The sequence below is a fragment of the Ictidomys tridecemlineatus genome, unplaced genomic scaffold, assembly GCF_052094955.1.
Source record: "Ictidomys tridecemlineatus isolate mIctTri1 unplaced genomic scaffold, mIctTri1.hap1 Scaffold_214, whole genome shotgun sequence".
NCBI classification, from domain to species: Eukaryota; Metazoa; Chordata; class Mammalia; order Rodentia; family Sciuridae; genus Ictidomys; species Ictidomys tridecemlineatus.
This window is the reverse complement of record NW_027521844.1, coordinates 290,879-316,189: the sequence shown is the minus strand read 5'-3', so window position 1 is coordinate 316,189 and position 25,311 is coordinate 290,879. Positions and strand designations below refer to the sequence as shown.

At 37.6% G+C, this 25,311-nt stretch overlaps 1 pseudogene; it reads left to right on the top strand.

Moving 5' to 3' along the window:
• The window catches only part of LOC144373026 (transport and Golgi organization protein 1 homolog), a 150,037-nt pseudogene that overhangs the window by 58,611 nt on the left and 66,115 nt on the right, over positions 1-25,311 (top strand).

The following is a 25,311-nucleotide window of genomic DNA, read 5'->3' as shown; positions in this document are numbered from 1 at the left end:
TGAAAGAGTGTTATAAAGTTTAATAAAGATTTGTTTAAAATGTGACTAGAGTGAAACTGACAGCTATTTATAATTATTATGGTATTGTCCATATGACTTAATCATAAATAAATGACACTTGTGGTTTTGCCAGTTGCTTTCACATAGTATTAAATAATTTGAAATCGGTTTGGGGAAATGGAATTTTTCTTACATTCTGAATCAAAAAACCCTAAATTAATTTTGAATTCATAGTCTGAGTTTCATGATCTTATTTTTTTGATGGTAATCCTGATGGAATAGATATAGGAACACAAACAGGAATTGTGTCCTTGATGATAAAGAGATTAATGTCTTTATGGAATGAAAGGTCATCCTTATGTAGAAAGCACTTAGTAAGTGCTTTGTACTATATGGGTCTATAAAAGAAGTGTTAGATATGACCCTTGAGTATCAGGAGATCATTTCTCTAGTGTGTGTCTTAAAGCCAATAATAAGATACAATCAGATTCCTTTGGTCCAGTCTCTTCCCAGGTCATATACCACACCCTGTCATTCAGTCCCATTGTCTCATGATTAGTCTTTGGGGAAGCTCAAAGGATGTGGTCAAAGGCATGGTCAGTGTTGGGAGAGGAATTCCATTTATGTGTTTAAGATTTTTTTTTTTTAGAGGAAGAGAGAGAATTTTTTTAATATTTATTTTTTAGTTATCGGCAGATACAACATCGTTGTTTGTATGTGGTGCTGAGGATCGAACCCAGGCCACACGCATGCCAGGCGAGCACGCTACTGCTTGAGCCACATCCCCAGCCCCGCGTTTTAAGATTTTATTTTTCATATTTAGAGAGCAAATAATGTTTGAAACATCTAAAATTAGTTAATCTCCTTGGAGGCCTCAGAGTAGATTATCTAGAAGCTGAAGCAGTCCTGGACATTAGCCTTTTTCACGCACTAACTGTCATACGTGCCATCGTGTTGTAGCTATACCTGTGCCGCGTTTTCATTTAATGTTTCCTTCCAGCTTTCCACGAGGTTGTTACCACATATTGCCGGCAGATGGCAGCGATAGCTTAGGAATATGTCCCAAACAACTAAATGCAGCTTAAAATATCTTTGGTGAGGAAGGGCTGCACTAGCCACTATTAACTCAAGAGAAAGATAATTTTTTTTAACTTTTTTAGTGATGACAAAGCAACTTTATTATTATTATTTTTTTAGAGAGAGAGAGTGAGAATTATTTATTTTTTTTAGTTTTCGGCGAGCACAACATCTTTGTTTGTATGTGGTGCTGAGTATCGAACCCGAGCCACACGCATGCCAGGCGAGCATGCTACCGCTTGAGCCACATCCCCAGCCCAAGAAAGATAATTCTTATGGAACACAAACACATTTTCAAATGATATGACTGCCTTGATAATTAGCATACAGTGGACAAAAAGGTTCTGGAGCCTGGCACATTAGTGCATGCCTACAGTTCCAGCTACTCAGGAGGCTGAGGCAGGAGGATGGCTTGAGCCCAGGAGTTCAAGGCCGGCCTGGGCAACACTGTGAGACCCTGTCTCTGTCCCAGGAGTAATGACCTCAGATTCTGGAATATGGGATGGAATCCTGACTGTTTTATCTTCTAGTGGTGCGACTTCAAATAAATCCCTTAATGTAGCTGTTTCCATTTCAGCATCTGCAAAATGAGAATAGTGCTAGCAAGGACACAGGGTTGTTGTGAGGGTTAAAAGAGTCAACACATGTAAAGTGCCATGAGCAGTGCTTGGCAGTAGTAAAATAGAAGTGTAGCTCTTATTATTGGGTATAACTTAGCCTTTCTCCGTATTCAGTCATTAGTATTTCTTTATTCCAACTTTGATTTTATAGGAAGACTTCAATGAGAACGTTCCTGCCTGGCTTGTCTTACATCCAGCCAGGAGTTAATAGTCCTGTAGAAAGGAACCCTTCATTCAGTTCTTGGAACAAGCCCTTTTAGGCCTGTTTTAGCAATGAGCTCCAACGACCCTGGCTAGAGTGTGTTCTGTACAGTTTCCACATTTATCAAAGAGAAGCCTGTGGTTTGCTTCTTAGTACTCTAAATTTCTGAACCCAAAGTGCTCTTTTGGCCTTTTCCTGCACCATTGGAGAAAGACCAGAGAGTTGTTGCATTGAGTGTTCTTGTCTTGAACTGATTTTACGACATCTTCTTTGATCAATGTGGAAACCAGTACAGGAAGACACTCTCAGGTTTTCTCCACTCAGAGGCAGGTATCATCTGCTCTAATCATAGCTAGTGTCAGGTCTTCCTACCTTGTTGAAGCTGCAAGTGTGGTCATGTGTGTTTCTTACTGCCCACTGCAGACCTCTCGTTGTTTTAAGATACATTTTTAGTTGTAGATGGGCACTGTTTTAGTCAGCTTTTTCACCTCTGTGACCAGAACCAACTGTGGAGGAGGAATGTTTATTGGAGGGCTCATGGTTTCAGAGGTCTTAGTCCATAGAAGGCCGACTCCATTCCTTGGAGCTCCAGGGGAGGCAGCATCATGGCTGGAGAGTGTGACTGAGGGTAGCAGCTCACATCATGATCAGAAAGCAGAGAGAGAGAGACTCCACTGTCCAGATACAAAATATATACCCCTTATCCATGTGCCTGCTGAACCCCTTTTTCCAGCCACACCCACCTGTCCCAGTTACCACTCAGTTAATCCCATTAGCAATTCATTCACTGATTAGGTTAAAGCTATATCCCAGTCATTTCTCCTCCAAACCTTCTTGCATTGTCTCACATGTGAGCTTTTGGAGGACACCACATCTAAACCATAACAGATGATACCTTTATTTTATTTATTTTTATGTGGTGATGAGGAAGGAACCCAGTGCCTCACGTGTTCTATCACTTGTGTTTTATCACTGAGCTACAACTGCAGCCCCCAGACCTCTTATTTTTGTAGCTGTTTTCTGAAAGAACTTGTGTCCTTATTCACAGACTGTTTGAAGCAAAATCCAATCAAGGTTTTCAAACAAATATTAAATGTCTTCGTGCAATTAACTTAAGCATCCTTTTCTTCTGCTTACTTCTCATTCTGTTATATTTGATAATTAAATTTTCCCAGTTCACGCAATGAAAGGTGAGGTAGCACTTTTGACCACTGTAGGGTGGTCAAAACCTGAAGTTTGGGGCAGAAATTTCAGTTTGAAGGATGAAACCAGTCAGTTGGAGTGATTTCAGATTTTCAGTAGGACCCAGTCCTGCCTTGTGTGTTTTCTAGTTCCTTATTTGTGTGTTGCTGATCATGCTCCTTTTTTGTATGGTTTTTAGGTGGAGTTGGCATGAACTTAAAAGCAGCAGATACTGTTATTTTTTCTGACAGTGATTTTAATCCTCAAAATGACTTGTGGGCAGCTGCCAGAGCTCACCGAATTGGCCAGAACAAGTGAGTGAGTTAGTCATTGGCACCTTTCTGCTCTGTTGGCTTGCAGCTGTGGATTGGGGAGGAAGGTGGACCATGTAGTCCTGACAACAGTGCCACGTTGGAGTTAGAGTCCACTGGGTTTGAACCCTGTTGTGCTGCTGGCTTGTAGAATCATGTTGGTGGATCAGTGGTCCCATGATCAGTTCAGACTCACTTTGTTGAAAAGAACAGTTAAATTCCAAAATGATTAGAAGAAACTTAGAATTTATTTAGTTCATGTTTCTCACGTTAGATCCTAATTCAGTTTAAAAATGAAGTTAAAGCCAGTGGGTGCACATGCCTGTAATCATTATCAGCATGGGAGACTCAAGCAGGAAGATCAAGTTTAAAGCCAACCTTGCAACTTACCTAAACCCTGTCTCAAAACTTTTTTTTAAGGCTAGGATTATAACTTCAGGGTAAAGCTCTCCTAGGTTGGGTTCCCAGTATCACAAAGAGGAAACAAAGTTGTGTTCAGCTACCCTTTGACTTGAGGTAACATGCCTGCCAGGGGTTATCCTGGCTACAGATGAAGGCCCAATAATGGTCACTTCATCTTCCTTCCTCTTCCTCTTTTGGGGAAAAGTTCAGAAAGAAGTTGAGGCCAGATTTCTCTAACAAATGCTCAGGTCCCAATGAGCAGTGTCCTTTTCATTGTTCCCTGAATGTGTCATTTGGTTTTGCTTCCTTTTGGGTGTATTTTCCTGGCATGCTTTTTTCCCCAGCTTTGCAGACTTCTAACACTGCTCTCATTTGACTCCTGTACAGGGCTGTGAAAGTGATCCAGCTGATTGGCCGAGACACTGTGGAAGAAATAGTTTATAGGAAAGCAGCCTCCAAACTGCAGCTCACCAACACAATCATAAAAAGAGACCATTTTACTCTGGGAGCCCAGAAACCTTTGGCTGATCCTGACCTCCAGGTAAAATGTGTTCTTTTTAGAGTCTCATGATTTATAACCAGTACTATCTTTGGATGAGAATGCAAATAAAAGATGAGAATAAAATAAAAGCATTAACCACCCATTGTTGCAAATTACACATTTTTTTCATTGGCCTAATTCTTACCCTCTCAGTACCTAACTACATGCAAGGTGCCATACAAGCTAAAAATGAAGGTGGCATTTAAAGGCAGAGAAAATAGAATAAAGAGAATGAGCTTTGAACCATCTAACTTGGATTGAAATTCACATCTTATCCCTTATTGGATGTATGACTTTGAGCATGTATCTGAACATCAAGAATCTAATCTCTTTATGGCTTCTAAAGATGAGTGTGCCACGAGTTACCTCAGAGAGAATTTGTTTAAGTTCTTTTTTTTTTCTTCCTTTTTTTTAAATCAGTGATGATTAGTTCCATAGCTCCTCTTTAATCCCAGACGCTTTGAGTAGTGACTTACAGTACTCATTCCATACTCAGAGATGAGTGAACAAGATTAGGAATTCAAAATTATGCCATAGGATATAGGGATGAAAGCACTAGAGTTAATTTGTTGAAGAAGGAAAAATTAGATGGGAGTCAAATGCTGTCTTAGAATATCCTAGAGAACTCTCTTTTGGTAGGAGGTTTAGAGTTATTCCTTAGCAGCAGCCTTTGAGATAAAATTGAACCTATATTATAATATACCCCAAGTCCTTCTGAGGGATTAGATGCAGAGAGATCAACCCCTAGTATCTAGTATGATTCAAGCATGAAGAGAGTAATAAATGTCTGAGAAAAGGTAGTAGCTGTGGGAAAGTCTGCTGTAGGAAACTGCAGAGAAATGACAGGAGTTGGCTATTGTTTTGAGGCAGGCAGTGAGAGAGAGCAAGTTCCAAGATGGCTTTAAGCCTTTAAGCCTGAAAGATGAGAGTAGAAAGTAGGAAGATAGGGATAGAAATTAGAAAGATGAAGATAATGTAGGCTTTAGTCAACAGAATTTGTAGTAAAAATCAATATACATTATTGTTAGAGGGAGACTCAGAAAAGAAAGGAATTAGAAAAATTTGCAAGAAAAAACAGGCTTTAAAAGGATCAGCTTATCAAACAAAAAATTCAAGAGGTATATGAAAGGGAAAAAATTACACAGTATTACAAGCAGAATCATCAAATTTACAACTAGCCCAAGCATGAGTTTAAAAATGGCAGTTTTCTCACATCTGTATCTTTACACATCAGCATTGCAGACAGGGAAGGCGCTGTTTTTGTTAGGGAGTCACTCACCTGCAGGAAAGGGTCACAGATTTGGGGGTACTAGAACCCGAAAGAAGAACCCTAGGTTTTGTTTGTTTGCTTGACTTTAGTTTATCTTAGAGAGTAACTGGAGTCTTTGGCCTTTTGTGTTTTGAGTCTTCTGCATGCTCATCTGTCATGGTGGCCGGGCAGGCTGTGCATTTATTTTCACACTATTGAAGAGGCAATTTCAAATGGAAGGTGAAAGCTTGAGAGAGAGGTGCGTGTACACTGTAGGTGTCTAAATATACTTCTTTACAGGACCTTTGGAGAGGAGCTCATCATGGGCTGTTGTGAAGGCACAGGCGTCAGGAGTTAGAGGAGATGCTTCCCCAGTGGAGGGAGCTCCAGGCATTCAGTCAGGGGTTTCCCTGTGGCATTAGCTGCTAGCACATCATTGTGAAATGCACAGGCACAAACTCTGCCATGGGACCAGATCCTGGGGCCAGTACAAACTATGGGCTGGTGGAGAGGACCTCGGTGGGACTTCCTGCCCAAGCCATGGCAAGAAATCACACTCTGGTTCTGTCTTGATTCTTTCCTCCCCACCAGACTGTGAGTTATTTATGGTTGCCAGGAACAAGGGTGATAACTCACTGCCTTGTCTCAAAATACAGCAGGACATTTTTTTAAGTTATTAAAAGAATCTAATAGTAAAAGACGTGGTTCTGGTTTGATAAATCTAAGCAGTATAGAGCAGTGAAGTCCTGAAAAAGTAAAGCAGGTTCCTTGTTTTAGAAGGAGAACACAACAGAAACAGAGAACAGATAAAGATGCGGTGAACACTTATTGAATGCGTACTGTGTGCTAAGCATTGTGTGATGTGCACTTTTTCCAGTTGTTTTAGAAGAATAACAAAAAAATGAGATAGACGTTGTCTTTACCTCCATCTTAAGAAATTTTCCAAACATCAGATTCATGACTCTAATCCGAGCACTCTTTAACTTCCAACTACATGCTCTTAGTTACTATAATAAAGTGGTTTTCATTTAAAAAATGGGTAGTTCCTTAAAGACATGTTGTGAGTGAGCAGTAGCGAGGGAAGCCAGGAGACATAGTCCAAGGAGTGGAAGAGGGAAGGGTCCCAGTATGGACTGAGCCTCATCATAAATACTTGGCTTTCTTCTGTTTTGGGTACTAAATGCCAAAGCCATTTGGCTTGGTTATATATATGTACACCAAAGTTAAATATAAATATAACAGGTATGGTTTTGCTTAGTTTTTGTCATAGTTTTCATCTCAGGTATTTTCAAGCTAAAGTTTCCAAGTTACAGAATAGGCAATCTAGAGATAATTAACCAAATCTAAAAGGGCAAAATGAAAATGAAGTCCCATGATGTGGATCCCAATTGGTTCAGAATTCCTAAGAGATAGTACTTAGAGAGGTGGAGAGTTGCAAGTAGCAAATGAAAGCCAGGTAACACTATCTAAGATTCTGGTTCCTGTAGCCATAGGAAGTAGGCTGAGTATATCCCCTAGGGGGAGCAAGAGGGCAGGATGGGGAGTGCCGCAGGACTATCCAGGGAGATTGAAATTGAGAAAGGGCTTTTGGGTCTGGTGATCAGGGTGGTTATGGTTTTGCCAAAGTGGGTCTCATAAACCACTGTAGTATCAAAGCGGCTTGGCAAGGACAGGTGGCAGCTCATGGTGAGATGAGGTATTCAGTGGCACCTTCTCTTTATAAGAGTTTGGCAGTGGGAGAGGTAAGAAGGTAGCCAACAGGTTCTCTGAGTTCTCTCAGGACTGCTGGAAGTGCCTGTAAAAAATGCTGGTGAGAAGTGCTATAGAAGATGCTGGAATCATTTTATCTGCCCCCACTCCTCAAAAAAATTGGAGGCCCAAATTTTTTTTGGTATTGTAAATAATTGTCAAAGTCAACATCTCTGACCATCATTTATCACCTCTCTGCTTATTCCTCATCCAACTTCAAAACAGCCTGGCAGGTGTCATTTGTGATGGAAGAGAAGAAAATCCATCAGGGAAAGAATTACCTGGTATCATTTAGACACTTAGCAAGTCACACATCCTCATCTGTGTTTTCATGAGAACTAACTGGGTCTCTCGTTTTCTTCATTCAAGTTGAGTGACATACTGAAATTTGGCTTGGATAAACTGCTGTCCTCTGAGGGGAGCACCCTGGAGAAGGGAGACCTGGAGTCCATCCTGGGAGAGACAGAGAATAGCCAGTGGGCCTCTGATGCCCTGCCTGCAGCTGGAGGAGGGATCAGAGAGCAGGAGGAAGGAAGTGAGTTGGGGTTAGGTGAGCCAGTGACTCCATCACCTCAAGGTAGGGTGTGAGTGAGATGCGTCCCCACGGGAAGTCTGGGACCTTTCTTTCCTACCCAGCCCTGTAGTCATCTGATGACATTCTTAAGGCTTCCTGGTCCAAGAACTGCCAGAGTAATCCTTGTTCCCTTGAAGCTGGACTTTGAATCCAAGTGATGGTATTAATGTTTATGGTCCTATCAGTCTCAAGGATTAAATTTGAACCTTTTCTCCCTTGACGCAGACATCTTCTCTGGAGTTTATTTGGTAAACCTCCTATCTTTATGATGGTGCTTTGCACAGTGATTCCTCTTCTCAATAGTAGAATGTTTTTTAAATTGCAACTGATATTTATGGACATTTATTGTGTTCATCAACAGTACTACTATGTCATGTGCTTTAGGTCGTTTAAGACCCATGAGGTGGGGGGCTGGGGTGGTGGCTCAGTGGTAGAGCACTCACCTCGCACGTGCAAGGGCCTGGGTTCAATCCTCAGCACCATATAAAAACAAAAGTAAAAATAAAGGCATTGTGTCCAACTTCAACTAAAAAAATACATATTAAAAAAAAGACCCATGAGGTGTAGGAGATCATTTTGTCTTCCTTTTTCTTTTTTCTCAAATTTGGTGTCCCCCCCTTCTCTCTCTCTCTCTCTCTCTCTCTCTCTCTCTCTCTCTCTCTCATATATATATATATATATATATATATATATATATATATATATAATTTAGTTGTAGATAGACAGCATGCCCTTATTTTATTTTTTTAATGTGGTGGCTAAGGATCGAGCCCAGTGCCTCACACATGCTGAGTAAGCACTCTGCCACTGAACTACAACCCTAGCCCCAATATTTATCTTTTTGTCCATTTTCTGTTCTGAAATATTTGAATTTCAGACTTGAAAGGGTTTTTTTTTTGTTTCTCATGATTATTTTTAAAATGACTGTTCTCCTGTATCAGCAAGAGGGAGTCAGTATGGGCTGGTGTGAGAGGGTTTTACGGACCTTTTAAAACATTTTTATTCATATATGACAGCAGAAAGCATTATAATTCTTATACATATAGAGCACAATTTTTCATATCTCTGATTGTATACACAGTATATTCACACCCAGTTCCTGTATTCATACCTGTACTTTGGATAATAATTATCACATTCCACCATCATTAATAACCTCATGCCTCCTCCCTTCCCCTCCAACCCCTCTGCCCTATCTAGAGCTTGTTGTTCCTCCCATCTCCCACTCTCTATCCCACTATGAATCAGCCTCCTTATATCAAAGAAAACATTCAGCATTTGGTTTTTTGGGATTGGCTAACTTAGCATTATCTTTTCTAACTCCATCCATTTACCTGCAAATGCCATGATTTTATTTTCTTCTATTGCTGAGTAATATTCCATTGTATGTGTGTGTGTGTGTGTGTGTGTGTGTGTGTATACACACACACACACACACACACACACACACACCCCACAGTTTTTAATCCATTCATCTATTGAAGGGCATCTAGGTTGGTCCCAGAGTTTAGCTATTGTGAATTGTGCTGCTGTAAACATTGATGCATCTGTGTCCTGTAGTATACTGTTTTTAAGTCCTTTGGATATAGATTGAGGAGATGGACAGCTGGGTCAGACGGTGGTTCCATTCTCAATTTTCCAAGGAATCTCCATACTGCTTTCCATATTGGCTGCACCAATTTGCAGTCCTATCAGCAGTGTATGAGTGTGCCTTTTTCTCCCACATCCTCGCCAACACTTATTGTGGTTTGTATCCATAATAGCTGCCATTCTGACGAGTGAAATGAAATCGTAGAGTGGTTTTGATTTGCACTTCTCTAATAGCTAGTAATGATGAACATTTTTCATGTATTTGTTGACTGATTGTATATTATCTTCTGAGAAGTGTCTGTTCAGGTCCTTGGCCCATTTATTAATTGGGTTATTTATTTATTTTTTTTTTGGTGTTTAGCTTTTGAGGTTCTTTATATACCCTAGAGATTAGTGCTATATCTGATGTGTGAGGGGTAAAGATTTGCTCCCAAGATGTAGGCTTTCTATTCACCTCACAGATTTGTTTCTTTTGCTGAGAAGAAAGAAACTTTTTAGTTTGAGTCCATCCCATTTATTGATTCTTGATTTTAATTCTGGCACCAAAAGAGTCTTATTAAGGAAGTTGGAGCCTAATCCCACATGATGGAGATTAGGGTCTACTTTTTTTTCTATTAAACGCAGAGTCTCTGGTTTTATTCCCAGGTCCTTGATACATTTTGACTCGAGTTTTGTGCATGGTGAGAGATAGGGGTTTAATTTCATTTTGTTGCATATGGATTTCCAGTTCTCCCAGCACCATTTGTTGAAGATGCAATCTTTTCTCTAGTGCATGTTTTTGGTACCTTTGTCTAATATAAGATAATTGTAGTTTTGTGGGTTAGTCTCTGTATCCTCTGTTCTGTACCATTGGTCTACCAGTCTGTTTTGGTGCCAATACCATGCTGTTTTTGTTACTGTTGCTCTGTAGTATAGTTTAAGGTCTGATATAGTGATGCCCCCTGCTTCACTCTTCTTGCTAAGGATTGCTTTAGCTATTCTGGGTCTCTTATTTTTCCAGATGAATTTCATGATTGTTTTTCTATTTCTATGAGGAATGTCATTGGGATTTTGATTGGAATTGCATTAAATCTGTATAGCGCTTTTGGAAGTATGGTCATTTTGATAATATTAATTCTGCCTATCCAAGAGCAAGGTAGATCTTTCTATCTTCTAAGGTCTTTTTTTGATTTCTTTCTTTAAGGTTCTGTAATTTTCATTATATAGATCTTTCACCCTTACTGAGATTCTTAATTCAAGAGTTCCTTCTAGCCTGGCACAGTGGTGCACACCTGTAATCCCGGTGACTCCAGAAGCTGAGGATCATGAGTTCAAAGCCAGCTTCAGCAAAAGCGAGGCACTCAGTGAGAACCTGTCTCTATTAAATACAAAATAGGGCTGGGGATGTGGCTCAGTGGTTCATGCCCCTGAGTTCAATTCCCAGTACCTCCCTCCCCACCCCATCCCACCCACCACAAAAAAGAGTTCTTTTTCTCATCAATACAGAGAAGCACAGTGGCTTCAGTAGGGTGCTTCCTTTACTGGTAGGGAAAGGGCTGGGTGAGGCTTTTGGTTTTGTCCTTCTGAATTTTCTCCCATTGCTTCTCTCTTTCTCCCTGCCATAGACTGTCAAAGGCTGTCTGCATTACCCCTTTCTCACCCGAGGGCAGAGCGTCCCTAGATGTCTGACTGCGTCTCCTTCCAGCCCTTCCTTTGAATTCCTAAGCAGCCACTGCTCTGAACTACCAATCTCAGTCATCCTGGGGTGACCTCATTCTGGAAGATGAACTTCATCTGTCTGGCACTGCTAGAGCCCCACTGTCCTGCTCCTGTGCAGTCTCTGTCTGCCTCCCCAGACCAGTGAGGGCTTCAGAGCTCAGCTGGTTTGGGATGTTCATTCTCTGTTTACCTCAAGTGGAAGTTTATAGTAGTTCCCGACTCCTAATTTTGTGGTAGGCTTAGATTAGGGGTGGTTTCATTATCCTTGTTGACTGGTGTGGTTTTTATGGAATATATGGAGAATTCAAAATCTAGGCAATTGGCATTATTTTACAGAACACAGTTCTTGGACTTTTCTTGTGTTTTATCTTTAAAATTTGTTATGATACTATCACATTTATATTCTTCAAGAACTCTTGTTCTCAGCTTGTTGTTTTAATCGTATCCTATTCCCATTTCAAGGATATAATATCCTCCCCGAGGACATTTATTATAGCTTTTTAAAATATATCTCAGGGAGGATATTTATTATATCTTTTCAGAAAGTGTTACCCTGCCCACTGTATTATCTCTTTTTCCTCTATTTGCTTTTCCTTCTTCCTCCTCTTTTTAAAAGTTTTGTTTTGGAGTCTCTCGTTCTTGTTAGCAGTTTATCTGAAACATCTGGTGTCCTCTGATCATCGTGCTGGTGAAATTCCCCAAAGCTGACAGGCAGCTCTGTTGTGAACAGGTGGGTGGCCTTTGGGCCTCATGCCAACAGCACTGGTTGGCAAGCCAGCTCTTGCACTGGGGGAGTCAGATTTGAAGATTTCACTGGACAACTCATTGTATCCTAAGACGAGTCCTATACCATTACAGTGAAATTGGTGGTTTAAATTGGAAAGACAGGGAGCTGAGGGCACATGGTGCTCTTGGTGTTTGGTGTGCTGATCCTCTCAGTTCCTCCATACTGTGGTGCCTGTGCTTGTGCATCTGAGTTTTTGGAGGACTGAAAGGGTTTCAGTTCCTGCAGTCAGCCCCAGCTAGATACCAGTGTTTTGGTTCCACAGCTCTTTTGAATCTGTTGTCCTCTTCTTATCCACTTTTTATCTTCCAAAGAATTCGTGCACTGTTTCATCTACCATTGCCTCATATATCTTTTTAGAAATCTGTGTATTGTCCTTTTGCTGTTTCGGGTGAGAGAAAAAATAGATGTGTGTGGTCATATTTTTAAGTTGTATTTGGTTACCTTAGTACCAAGTTTCCACCCTTTTCTGTACTCATCTAGATTGACTTTATTTACTAGAACAAAATAAAATTGCAGTGTTTTCAGAAAGATAATTATGTATCTCAGTCTACCTACAAAAAAAGTTACATTTTTGCAGACAGTTTAACTGTTGGATTCTCTACTTGGATAAAAATTTGGAATGTTGTCTTCGATGACTGTCTTGATTCTCTTTGTGGTAGATGGTTCCTCTGGCAGGACCCAGATGAGGGTCTAGACCTGTGGGCTCCAGCTGCCTCTTCGAAACAGAGTGAAGACATAAAGCATGGTTAAAAATAAGAAATGAATATGAAAGAGGAGTAGTTAGAGCAGCCCATTCACAATTAAGTATAAAGTAAGGTTGCTTTATCTTTAATGCCATGTTTTTTAAAAAGCACAGTTATATGGTAAGCTGAGCATGCCCAGAAACCTGCCTTGGGAGCATGCGCAAAACCTAGCCCCGCCCAACTCCTCCTTTGAAGGTGGAAGTGGAGTTGCCCTCCCCTTGAGCCGGTACTGGTTAATGGAAGTGAACCAGGAACTGAAAATAGGCTACTGCCTTCCCATTTGTTTGGCCAGCGATTTACATCATTCTGTCTCATCCAGAAGGTGTAAGATTTCCATTGCAAATAGAGATTGTGGAGAGGGGTCAGCAGCTGGACTAGGGGAGTAAGATGTTACTTTTCCTGGTGGTCCTTTGGATTTTGCTTCGCTTTCCAACGCCCTGTGCAAACGGAAGCATGGCTGATGGTTCTTAGGAGAAAAATACATGAATAGTCTTTTAATTGGTTCCTTGATCATTCTTTTCTCTTTTATTACAATTTTAGCTTTTAAGTGACTCGGCTGCCTTCTCTACTATTTGGTCATGAATTTCTTTTTTTCCTTCTCAACAAGGATTGTTCTGGGGACCCAAGTGCTGTCAGCTTTTATAAGGAATGTTGATTACTTTATATGAAATAGGATGGAAGGAGGTTGATTAAACCCTGTGAAATGAGAGACAGTTGGGGAATTCTGGGAAAGATGGCAATGGACAAAGATTAGTGGGATCACAATGTACTTCTACAATATTTGTGAGAGGGATGTGTGAGATAAGGATCAGATTTTTTTTAATAGCATCAGGTATCAACCAGCACTAATGAGTGAAAGCTAAAGGGAGGCAGCTTGAAAGTCTTTGCAAGAAAGGATTTTGTTCATAACTATGACTTCACAAATAATGACTCTCCCAGGATTCTCTGAATTTCCCCTCTGAGAGTGGACCATTTGAGTAGAACCAGAGTATCAAAGAAGAAATTTTAAAGTCTAGTAAAAATTTATATGTGGATTTTTCAAAATGCTACAAATAGTTGATTCTTTGCTGTCTTTAAACAATATACAGTAATCACAAGAAAAGTTCCTTCTGTTCTTTGTGTCATTAGTTCTTGGCCTCACTCAAACCTAAGTGATGATGTGGAGGAAGAGAGCACACAAGATAACCTGGCTATTAGCTTCCAGTTTAGAGGCTTGTCCTGGCGAACATTTCTTCTCTTTTCATGAGGTATAAAAATATAACCAAAACCCATCAGGACAGATTTTACATGGCTAAAAATTTATGCTTTCATGAAAATAGGAAAGAGTATTTCTGATTTTTCTTAAAGTTTTCAAATACATCTAAATAGTAGATAGAAAAGACAGTGGAATGAGATTACCATCATTACCCTAAGTACACATATAAAGACACAACTAGGGGCTGGGGATGTGGCTCAAGCAGTAGCGCACTTGCCTGGCATGCATGCAGCCCGGGTTCGATGCTCAGCACCACATACAAAAAAAGATGTTGTGTCCGCCGAGAACTAAAAAATAAATATTTAAAAATCTCTCTCTCCCCTCCCTCCCTCCCTCCCTCTCTCTCTCTCTCTCTCTCTCTCTTAAAAAAAGACACAACTGATGTGACTCTGTATACAACCAGAGATATGAAAAATTGTGTACCATATGTGTAATATGAATTATAATGCATTCTGCTGTCATATATAACAAATTAGAATTAAAATAAATAAATTTTTAAAAAAGATTTAAAAAAGTGGGAAAATCAGAAACTAATATCGTTTCATGCTGTACATATCACTTCCCTTTCTCAAGTACAATCTGGCACAAAATGTGTTGAGAAGAGATTCCCCTCCAAAAAAAAAAAATCCACTGGGGCTGGGGATATAGCTTAGTTGGAAGAGTACTTGCCTCACACGCACAAGGCTCTGGGTTCAATCCCCAGCACCACCAAAAAAAAACCAAAATCTGATATTACATCCAATGGTATGAACAAGATTTAAAAAGCCACATAACCATAATGAGAGCACAAAGCACACAAAAGGCTTTTTAGATTCCAATCCAGAAAAAAAAAAAAAAACATATCCCAAGGAAGGAGAACAATGTTCTTGCAATTACTTTTCTCTAAGGAGTGTCTTAGTATGGTGATGAATGACCTTTTTTAACCCCCAGCACTGAGGATTGAACTGAGGAGTCCTCTACCACTGAGCTACGTCTGCAGTCATTAATGTTTGTTTTGTTTTTATTTTTCTTGAGACAGAGTCTCACCAAGTTGCCCAGGCTCTCCTCAAACTTACCATTCTCCTACTTGTCAACCTCCTGAGTAGCTAGGATTATAGGCATGCACTATTGTACTGGCTACAAATTATGTTTTTAAATCAGGAAATTGTCATTTAGAGAATATTATTCCCATAAGTTCTTTCTATATAAATTATTATAGAGCAAGCTTCACACAACCAATTGAAGAGACATTATTGTTAATAGATTATCCTATATTGTAGTTAATTGTATGGAAAAGAAACAATGTAGCAAAAATGAAATCATAAAAACAAAGACATTTCACATAGTAATGTAGATTAAAATGTCATCCAACTATAAATTCCCCCAAAATGCATGGACCAAGATCCTACCCAAGATTGAGACTTGAGGAAGGACTGACTGTATCCTTTAAAGGCACAAACTCATTTTTTCTTCTCTGTGGTACCCTGTACCACACTGTAAAGAAGCCCAGGCTATCTTGCTGGAGGGAGAGTCCATTTGAAGAAAGCCCCTGATATATGAAAGACTACATGGAAAGGGAGACTACAGAAAGCCAACAGTCAGCACCTTAGTTCCGGACATACAAAGCCATCTCAGACCTTGTAGTCTAAATCAGGCGTGTGCTGTATGGGTGAGCCTAGGTGACACTGGAGCAGAACCTTGGTTAAAGTCTTGACTTACAAAAGTATGAGAAATAAAATGGTTGTTTGTTTGGTAGTGGGGATTGAATTCAGAGGCTCTCGACCACTGAGCCACATCCCTAGCCCTATTTTGTATTTTATTTAGAGACAGGGTGTCACTGAGTTGCTTAGTGCCTCGCCATTACTGAGGCTGGCTTTGAACTCTCGATCCTCCAACCTCAGCCTCCTGAGCCACTGGAATTACAGGTGTGCACCACCACTCCCGGCAAATGGTTATTTTTTAAAGCCACTAAATTTTGGAATTTTTAAAAATATAACAATAGATAACTAAAACACTGTTTATTGATGATTTGTAGGGCTTTTATTTAATGACCAGTTTTATTAAAGAATACCCCATTTATTTCTACTGTGATCAGCAAACAAACTGAAATTCAATATTTAAAATTTTTTGCCAGGAATATAACCTATCTTGCAAATTTCCATGAGGACTAGAAAAGAATATATATTCTGGAGTTGTTGGGCATTGTCAGTCAATGTCAATAAGGTTAAGGTGGTTGATAGTTTTGTTCAGACTCTTGTGTATCATTAGTGATTTTTTTATAGTGTTACTATCAGTTGTTAAAAGGGTGTTAAAAATTCAAAGTATAGATTTGTCTCTTCAGTTTTGTCAGCTTTCATATATTTGGGGCATATAAATGTTTGGTTGTATGGTGTCATGTTTCTGTGTTCTTAAAAACACATTATGGTATTATGAAATGTCTTTCTTATCTCTTATAAAACTCTTTATCTTGAATTAAATTCATCTGATGTTAGTATAGCCTCTGCATTCTTCTTGGCTTACTATTCATGATGTATTTTTATCTATTTCTTGTTTTCGTTCTATTCATATTTTTATTTAATGTAATTAAATAAAATTACATTAAATAAAAATTAAATTTTATTTAATTTATCCATTAGCTTTTAGCTTTATTGCTTTTCATTATTGTTTTAGCAATGTTTCCAGGAATTATGAAATGCATTCTTTAATTTATCACAGTTTTCATAATTTAAATTGTGTTACTTTCTCACATCTCCCCAAGTCCTTTGTGCTTTGTTGTCATACATATTACAGCTGTATACCCTATGTTTTTTACCTTAGTCATGTTTCCAAGAAATTAAAAGAATAAATATGTATACATATTGCCTTTTATATTTACCTACATTTTAGTATTTCTAGTACTTTTCATTTCTGTTTATGGTGCATTGTCTTTAAAAATATCTACCCCAAATTCTCCACATTCGTGTATCATGTTGCTTCTCTCATTATGAAGTAATATCTATTTTCCCACCCGCTGAGTCTGGGCTGGTCTTTTGTCTTGTTTTAATGAACAAAATATATTTTTGGTGAAAGTGATGCCATACCAATCCTAGACCTAACACCTTGGGAAGGTGTATACCTTCTACTTTTATCCTCTAGAAATCTAATCAACAAATAAAAAATTTTAGAATGACTGAATGACTAAAAGCATTTGAGGAGATAAGCCTTACCCAACCAGTTGAGCTAGCAGACATGTAAACAAAGCTATTTTGTCAGTTCTACCTTTGGTTAAACAATCCCTGCTAAAGGAAACCACATAAGCACTAATAAATACCTAGAGCAAAGGACCCATCAGGTTATGTAAAGCCAAATCATAGAATAAGGAGAAATAACAAAGAATTTTTATTTTAAACCATTAAGTTTATTACACAGTGAACTAAAACACACAGTGCATCTGTTTCTACCTGATGGATCATCTCCTTTTATCCTGAAGAGGTTCTTTTAGCATTGTTAATAGTAGAGATCTATTGGTATTGAATTTTCTTACTTTTTATTTATTTGAAAATGTCTATTCTGCTTTCAGTTTTGAAGAGTATTTATCCTGGATTAGCAGTTTTTGTCTTCTAGCACTTTAAACCTTTCCGTTAACTTTAATCTCTCATTTCTGATAAGAAGTCAGCTATCATTTTAGTCATTTTTACCTATGTGTAACACACCACTTTTTTCTAATTGCCTTCAAGACCTTTTTCTTCCTAATTGATTATTTACAGTTGACTCTGATGCATCTAGATGTGATTTGCTTTGTAACTAACTTTAGTATTCACTGAGTTTCCTAAATCTGTTAACATCTTTTTTGTTAATTTGAGATAATTTTAGCCATCATTGTCTTAAATATTTTTTCTGTAAAATTTATGCCTCTATTCTTCTAGAAATATAATTATATGTATGTTAGGTCACTTTGTCCTGATAGTAACCAAGTCTCTATTTTTTTCTTTCTGATTTTTAGACCAGATAATTTTTATTGGTCTATCTCAAGTTAACTTTTTGCTGTTTTTGCACTATATAATCTGATGATAGATTTGTTTCATGAATTTTTCATTTCAAATACTATACTCTTTATTTCTTTTAAAAGAAATTTTTCATTTATATGTTGACACCCATATCTACTTATTCATTATGATTAAGCTTTTCTTTAATTCCTTGAAATTAGTTATAAAAACTTTATAAATTTTTTTTCTGCTAATCCTAACATCTGGGTCAGCTCACGGAACTTTTTTTATATGTGACATTTTCTCTCGTGGTTCTCATTTTTCTATCTTCTTTGCATTCTGGCAAAATTTAATGATATTCTACATGCCTATAATCCCATCGACTCAGGAGGCTAAGGCAGGAGGATCAAGAGTTCAAAGCTAATAAATTATGCATGGCACACATTGTTTAATTTTGCATGTAACTTCTTTTTAGTGCATCAATGAGGTTTTAGTGACATTGTCATCCAACACTTGGCCTTTGTTGTTCAGGGAATGCCTTCATGATTTTAATACTGGTTTTCCTATTCAGACTGTGGATTGGGTTTGAATATACTGTTATCAACCACCTGGTCTTTTAATTACTCATCCCAGTAAACTTATAGTTTGTGAAGCATTTGTTTCTCAGATTCATGACACTGTTAGAACCTGAAGTAGTAGCTGATGGGTATCTGTGAATTCTTTTTTTTTTTTTTTTTACTTGTAGTAGATTGTCTGAAACAGGCATATTCTCCTCTGTGTTTATCCAAACCTCCCTGTCATGTGCACTACAAGTTACAATTTGGAAGTTACTGTATTAAAATTCTGTCTGTTCATGGTTCTAGAAGAGTGATGTTCTCTCCCAAACACTGGTTACTACAGCAGCATTTTTAATGTTGTAAAATAAGAATAAAGGCTCTGAAGGCCAAAGATTTTAAAAAGTCATTTTACAAATGTTACGTTAAATTAAAACTGAGCTTTGCTGTAATACTGTTTTCTCTTCAAAATGTGATGGTACAGGAAAGGTGTTATGTGAAGGGGTGGTATTGCAGGGGAGCATTTTATATTGAAGAAGTAAAAAAGTTATAATATTTATAATTTTGATGAGTTTATTTTTATAGGGAAGATTTTTCTCCCCTGAAATTTTTTCTGGTATAGCAAAATGTTTCCATTATTAAAAATTGAAATTGTTAAAAAAAAAAGAGTTCAAAGCTAGCCTCAGCAACTAAGGGATGCACTTAGCAACTCAATGAGACCCTGTATCTAAATAAAATGCAAAAAAAAGGGCTGAGGTTGTGGCTCAATGGTTAAGCACACCTCGGTTCAATCTATGGTACCAAAAAAAATTTTAAATTATATTCTGATCATTTATAGATGATACATCATAGGAAGTCTGGATTATATTGTCTTCCTATAAAGGATATTCTGTTTTATGTGTCATGCAGGCTAATTACTGGTGAATTGTTTTGATCATATTAGATTTGGTATTATTATTATTATTATTATTATTATTATTATTATTATTATTATTATTATTATTATTATTATTTGGTACCAGAGATTGAACTCAGGGTACTCAATTACTGAGCCACATCCCCAGACCTGTTTTGTATTTTATTGAGAGACAGGGTCTTGCTGAGCTGCTTTAGCACCTCGATTTACTAAGGCTGGCTTTGAGCTCGTGATCCTCTTGCTTCATCCACCTGAGTCACTGGGATTATAAGCATATTCCACCTCGCCTCACTAGGTTTGGTATTTTTCTTTATTTCCATATTTCATGGTGCATTATACTTGTACATAATGGTGGGATTTGTTGTTATGTTTTCATACATATGTACAATATAGTGATAAAACTTAGCCAATATCATTCTCGAGTATTTCTCTTTTACCTGCTTTCCTCTCTCCCTTGATCCCTTTCCTCTATTCTACTGATCTCCCTTTGATTGTCATCAGATTCCTTTCACACACACACACACCTTTCTTTTCTTTTTTCCTTTCTGGCTGCCACATACATTTTCAGCATGAATCAATTTTGATTTCAAATTTAGGTCTACCATTTTCCCTTTACTCTTTTGTGTGTGGTTCTTTTTGCTAAGGCTTATTCCTGAATTCTTAATTAAGTACCTGATATATTAGTGAAGCTGTTGCAACCTGACTCTGCTGGAAACCATTTCTTCCAACATTGCCATTTAGCATCATCTTCAGTCTCCTTTATAGCAGTCAAACTCTGCTAAGCCTTAAAGAGTCTCATCTGGTACATTCCTATCAAAAATGAATTTCCTCCAGGCTTTTAGTATTCTCTCTCTAACACACACATAATTACATTGCACCCACCATAAATAGCTCAGACATTCTTGTCCACAAAATTCCAACCACTATGATAATCTTGCACTTTGATAATTTTCTCCTTAACTCAGTATGACCACCATCTTACTTGAGCTTCATCTCCCTAATTGTGTTTTCTGCACCAGGCCTACAGTCATGTCTGAAATTAATACCTGAAAATGTTTAGTTTTTCTAGTTTTATACTCTTTTGTGTCAGGAAAACAAATCAAGTACATTAGATCTATAACAGTTTCAAGTAAAAATACTAACTTACTTATATCTTTGCCCATCAATAGTGGTAGAGACACTTAGGTCAACTTACATAGAAACTGCAATATCTTATATACTCAACAACAATTTCATTGTCCATGGAACGAAAAATTAATTGAAAGAGTAAACCCAAAATGGATATCTGAAAAATAAACTGGTCAAAATTAGTAAGGCAATCAGACTTAAATAATCATATATTTCACCAATAGCACTAGCTTAAAAGTATGAGTCTACAATAACTAGAAAAATACATGTTAATGGCTAGAGGCATAAAAGTTTCTATTATGATAGGCAGTCTCTTATGATGCTTTAATATTATATGATAGTTGTGAAATGATTACAAACTAATAATGAACATAATCTATTTGCAGATTAAAATGTTCTTCCCTGTATTATCTATAAAGTTTAGATAAACCTCAAAATGCCCTGGAAAAGAAATTTCTTAAGTCTCATCAAAATGAACTGCCAGGTTTTTTCCTACATTTGACATGACACAGTGCCAAGATTTCTAGTCCTGAATACACACTTTCTATAGGGAAGAGACTTTTATCTTGGCAATTAATAGATCATTTATCTCATTTCATACAGCCAATTTTAGTCATAAGAAAAGAAATGTTTATATATTTATTCTGCTGACTTTATAATCTAATCAGGGATCAACAAACTTTTCCTGAAAAGAGACTGATAATAAATATATTAGACTTTGTAGGCAAGTCTTCATTGCCACTCAAGTGCCAATGTAGCACAAAACAGCCTAGACTGTGGGTAAATAATATAAGTTTCTGTGTTCTAATAAAACTTTGTTTACAAAAGCAAGTGTTATTGTTGGACATCGTGGTGTGCTCCAACAGTCACAACTACTCAGAAAGCTGAGGCAGGAAGATTACTTGAGCCTAGGAGTTTAGGCCAGCCTGGGAAATAAGAGAGGGGGGGGGGTAGGGGAGAGAAGAGACAGGAGAGAGAGGGAGGGAGAGAGAGAGAGAGAGGGGAAAGAATGAAAGAAGGAAGGAAGGGAGGGAGGGAGGGAAAAAAGGAATAAAGAGAACAATTAAAAAAAAAAACAGTGTCAGGCTCATCACTTTTCCAGAGTATTAATGTCTATGCTCACAATAGATGTTTGGCTAGGCTGTATACATACATACATACATGCATACATGAAAGCAATTCTGTTCTTTTGTTTGCTTTCTTTTATTTTTTCCATTTTTTTGTTGATACATTATAGTTGTAAATCATGGCAGTATTTGTCGTTACATATTTCCCCATGCACAATATAACACTCTAGTTTGGCCTATATCATTCCCCAGTATTTTCCCTTCACTCCTCCATCTCCTGGTCCCTTTCCTACACTCTACTGATCTCCTTTTGATTTTCACTTTCTTTTCCTTTTTCCTCTCTTGCTTCCACATCCGAGAGAAAACATATGCTCCCTTGATCTTATGAGTTTAGCTTATTTTGTGTAACAGAATGTTCTCAAGTTTCATCCGTTTTCCAGCAAATGACATAATTCATCTTTATGGCTGAATAAAGCTCCATTGTGTGTATATGCCACATTTTCTTTATTTATTCATCCTTGATAAGCACCTAGTTTGGTTCCATAGTTTGGCAGCTGTGAATTGTGCTGCTATAAACATGGGTATGCATGTACTACTCTAGTATTATGACTTTAATTCTTTAGGATAAACATTGAGTAGTTGTATAGCTGGGTTATATGGTGGTTTCCTGCCTAGTCTTTTGAGGAACCTCCATACTGATTTCAGTAGTGGTTATATTCATTTACAATCCTATCAACAGGGAAAAAAGTGTCCCTTCTTCTCCACATTCTCTCTAGCATTTATTATTGTGCATATTCTTTTTTTTTAAGTAGTTGGACACAATACCTTTATTTTTATTTATTTATTTTTAATGTGGTGCTGAGGATCGAACCCAGGGCCTCGCACGTGCTAGACAAGCAATCTGCTGGGGTTTTTTTTTTTTTTAAGGGCGGGGGGAGAGAGAGAGAGAGAATTTTAACATTTTTTTTTATTTCTTAGTTTTCGGCAGACACAACATCTTTGTTTGTATGTGGTGCTGAGGATCGAACCTGGGCTGCGCGCATGCCAGACAGGTTCGCTACCACCTGAGCCACATCCCCAGCCCCAGTAATCTGCTGTTGAGCCACAACCCCAGCCCCATATCGTTCATATTCTTGGTGGCTGCTATTCTGACTAGAGTGAGATGAAAGCACACTGTAGTTTTGATTTGCATTTCCCTAATTGCTAATGATGTTGAACATTTTCATAGATTTGTTGTCCATTTTTATTTCTTCTTTTGAGAAGAATCTGTTTAAGTCATTTGCCCAATTAAGCTAGGTTATTTGAGGTTTTGGTATTAAGTTTTTTAAAGTTTCTTATATAGTCTGGATATTAATCCTGTGTCAAAGAGTAGTTAGCAGGGCTGGGGATGTGGCTCAAGCGGTAGCACGCTCGCCTGGCATGCATGCAGTGCAGGTTCAACCCTCAGCACCACATACAAAGATGTTGTGTCCGCCGAAAACTAAAAAATAAATATTAAAAAATTGTCTCTCTCTCTCTTTTTTTTTAAAAAAGAATAGTTAGCAAATATATTTTCTCCCATTCCGTAGGTTCTTTCTTCATGTTACTAATTGTTTCCTTTGCTGTGCAGAAGCTTTTTAATTTGATGCCATTCTGTTTATTAACTTTTGTCATTATTTTCTGAGCTTTAGGAGTTCTACTAAGAAAGTCATTGCCTGTACCTATATGCTGGAGTCTCAAACCTATATTTTCTTCCAAGGATTTGCATAGTTTCTGGTCTAATTCCTGGGCTTTTGATCTCTTTCAAGTTTATACAGGGTCTAGTCTTATTTGTCTACATATAGATAACCAATTTTCCTGGCACCATTTGTTTAAAGCCTGTCTTTTCTCCCAATATATTTTTGGCATCTTTGTCAAGAATCAGATGACTGTTAACTGTGTTGGATCTTTTTCTGTGTTTTCTCTTCTTTCCCATTGGTCTATGTATCTGGTTTTATGACAGAGCCATGCAGTGGTTATTTCAATAGCTTTGTAGTACAATTTGAAGTCAGGTATTGTGATGATGCCTCCAGCTTGCTTATTGACTTAGAATTGTTTTGGCTATTCTGAATATTTTATTCTTCCAAATGGATTTCAGGACTGTTTTTTTCTAGGTCTGGAAAAATGACATTTATTATTATTATTATTATTTTAAATTTATATATGACAACAGAATGCATTACAATTTATATTACATATATAGAGCACAATTTTTCATATTTCTCTTTGTATACAAAGTATATTCACACCAATTCGTGGGCATTTTGATGGGAATTGCATCAAATCTGTATGTTGCTCATAAAACCAATTTCAAACATATACAATCATATTAGTAGTGATTTTAGTGTCCAAAAAGAGATCTACTAAACAATAATTACTGGGCTGGTTTGGTGACTTGTAGTCCTAACTACTCAGAAGGCCAAGCCAGGAGGATTGCTTGAGTCCAGGAGTTGGAGATCAGGTTATGCAAAATAGCAAGACCCCCATCTTAAAAATAATAATAATTACTGATATCAAAACACATCTCAATCATTATGATAGTCACTAACTCTTCATTGTTTTCCTTGAAACTCTAATATACAATTAGTGAATGTCAATTTAGGACTAATTGTGCTGTGTTATAGAGGAGAAAGCTGATTATAATAGTAAATGAAATCAGCTATCATGAACTGATTTGTGTTTATTTAATTACAATTATCATGCTGATGACTCTACATATTAAGTCTCCACCTATAGTCCCCTAGGGGCTAATTTTAAAGATATGAGTTTTCATTAAAAATAAGAAAAGAAACCCCTCTATGCATTTCAATAATTCAAATTGTATCATAATTTGACTATTAACACAAGGGAAAATCAATGCAACTAATTCAGATTTAAATTCAAGATTACACAGTGCAAAAGAGGGAATAGTCTTGGAAAGGGAAGTAGAAAAATGTAAGATCCCTCTTAGAGGTCAGCAAAAATAAATTAAAAAATGTGATTTTTTTTAAAGGTAGTGTTAACTTGAAGTGGAAAACAAAAAGCAAAAAACCTTTGAAGCAAAGTCAGTTGTGTTTACAAGGACCTTTGAGTTTCTTTGATGTTTTAGTGATTCTGGTTTTTAAAATGTTGATTTGTGGAGGATGGGCACAGGGGATTGAATCTAGGTGCTTAACCATTGATCCACATCACCAGCCCTTTTTTTACATTTTTTTTTTATTTTGACATAGGAAATCCATAAATTACTTAAGGCCTTGCTAAATTGCTGAGGGTGACTTTGAACTCAATATCCTCCTGCCTCAGCCTCCAGAGCCACTGGGATTACAGTGTGCATCATGAAGCCCGGCCTTAAATGTTGATTTTATAATCCTTTCTTTTTTAGCTGATAAGAGAAATTACAAAATACAGAATACTTGCAAACTACAAAATATAGGATACTTACAACTAAAGGTGCTTTGTTAAATGATCAGAGTTTAACTAACTCTGCAAGTGACTTTCAAGCAGTGACTCTCAAACTGGGAGAGTAATACTAGTCTTATAAAGAGAAGTTTAGAAATGCCTGGGGGCATTTTGTTGTTGTTTCACCATCACTGAGGAAACTACTAACATTTTTTGGCCAGGCCCATAGATAGTATATAACCTTCAGCTAGTAGGAATAGTCCAAACCAAAGTACCAATAGAGTTCTATCAAGAAACCCTGGTGCAAAGAAGTAATCTACCAAGGA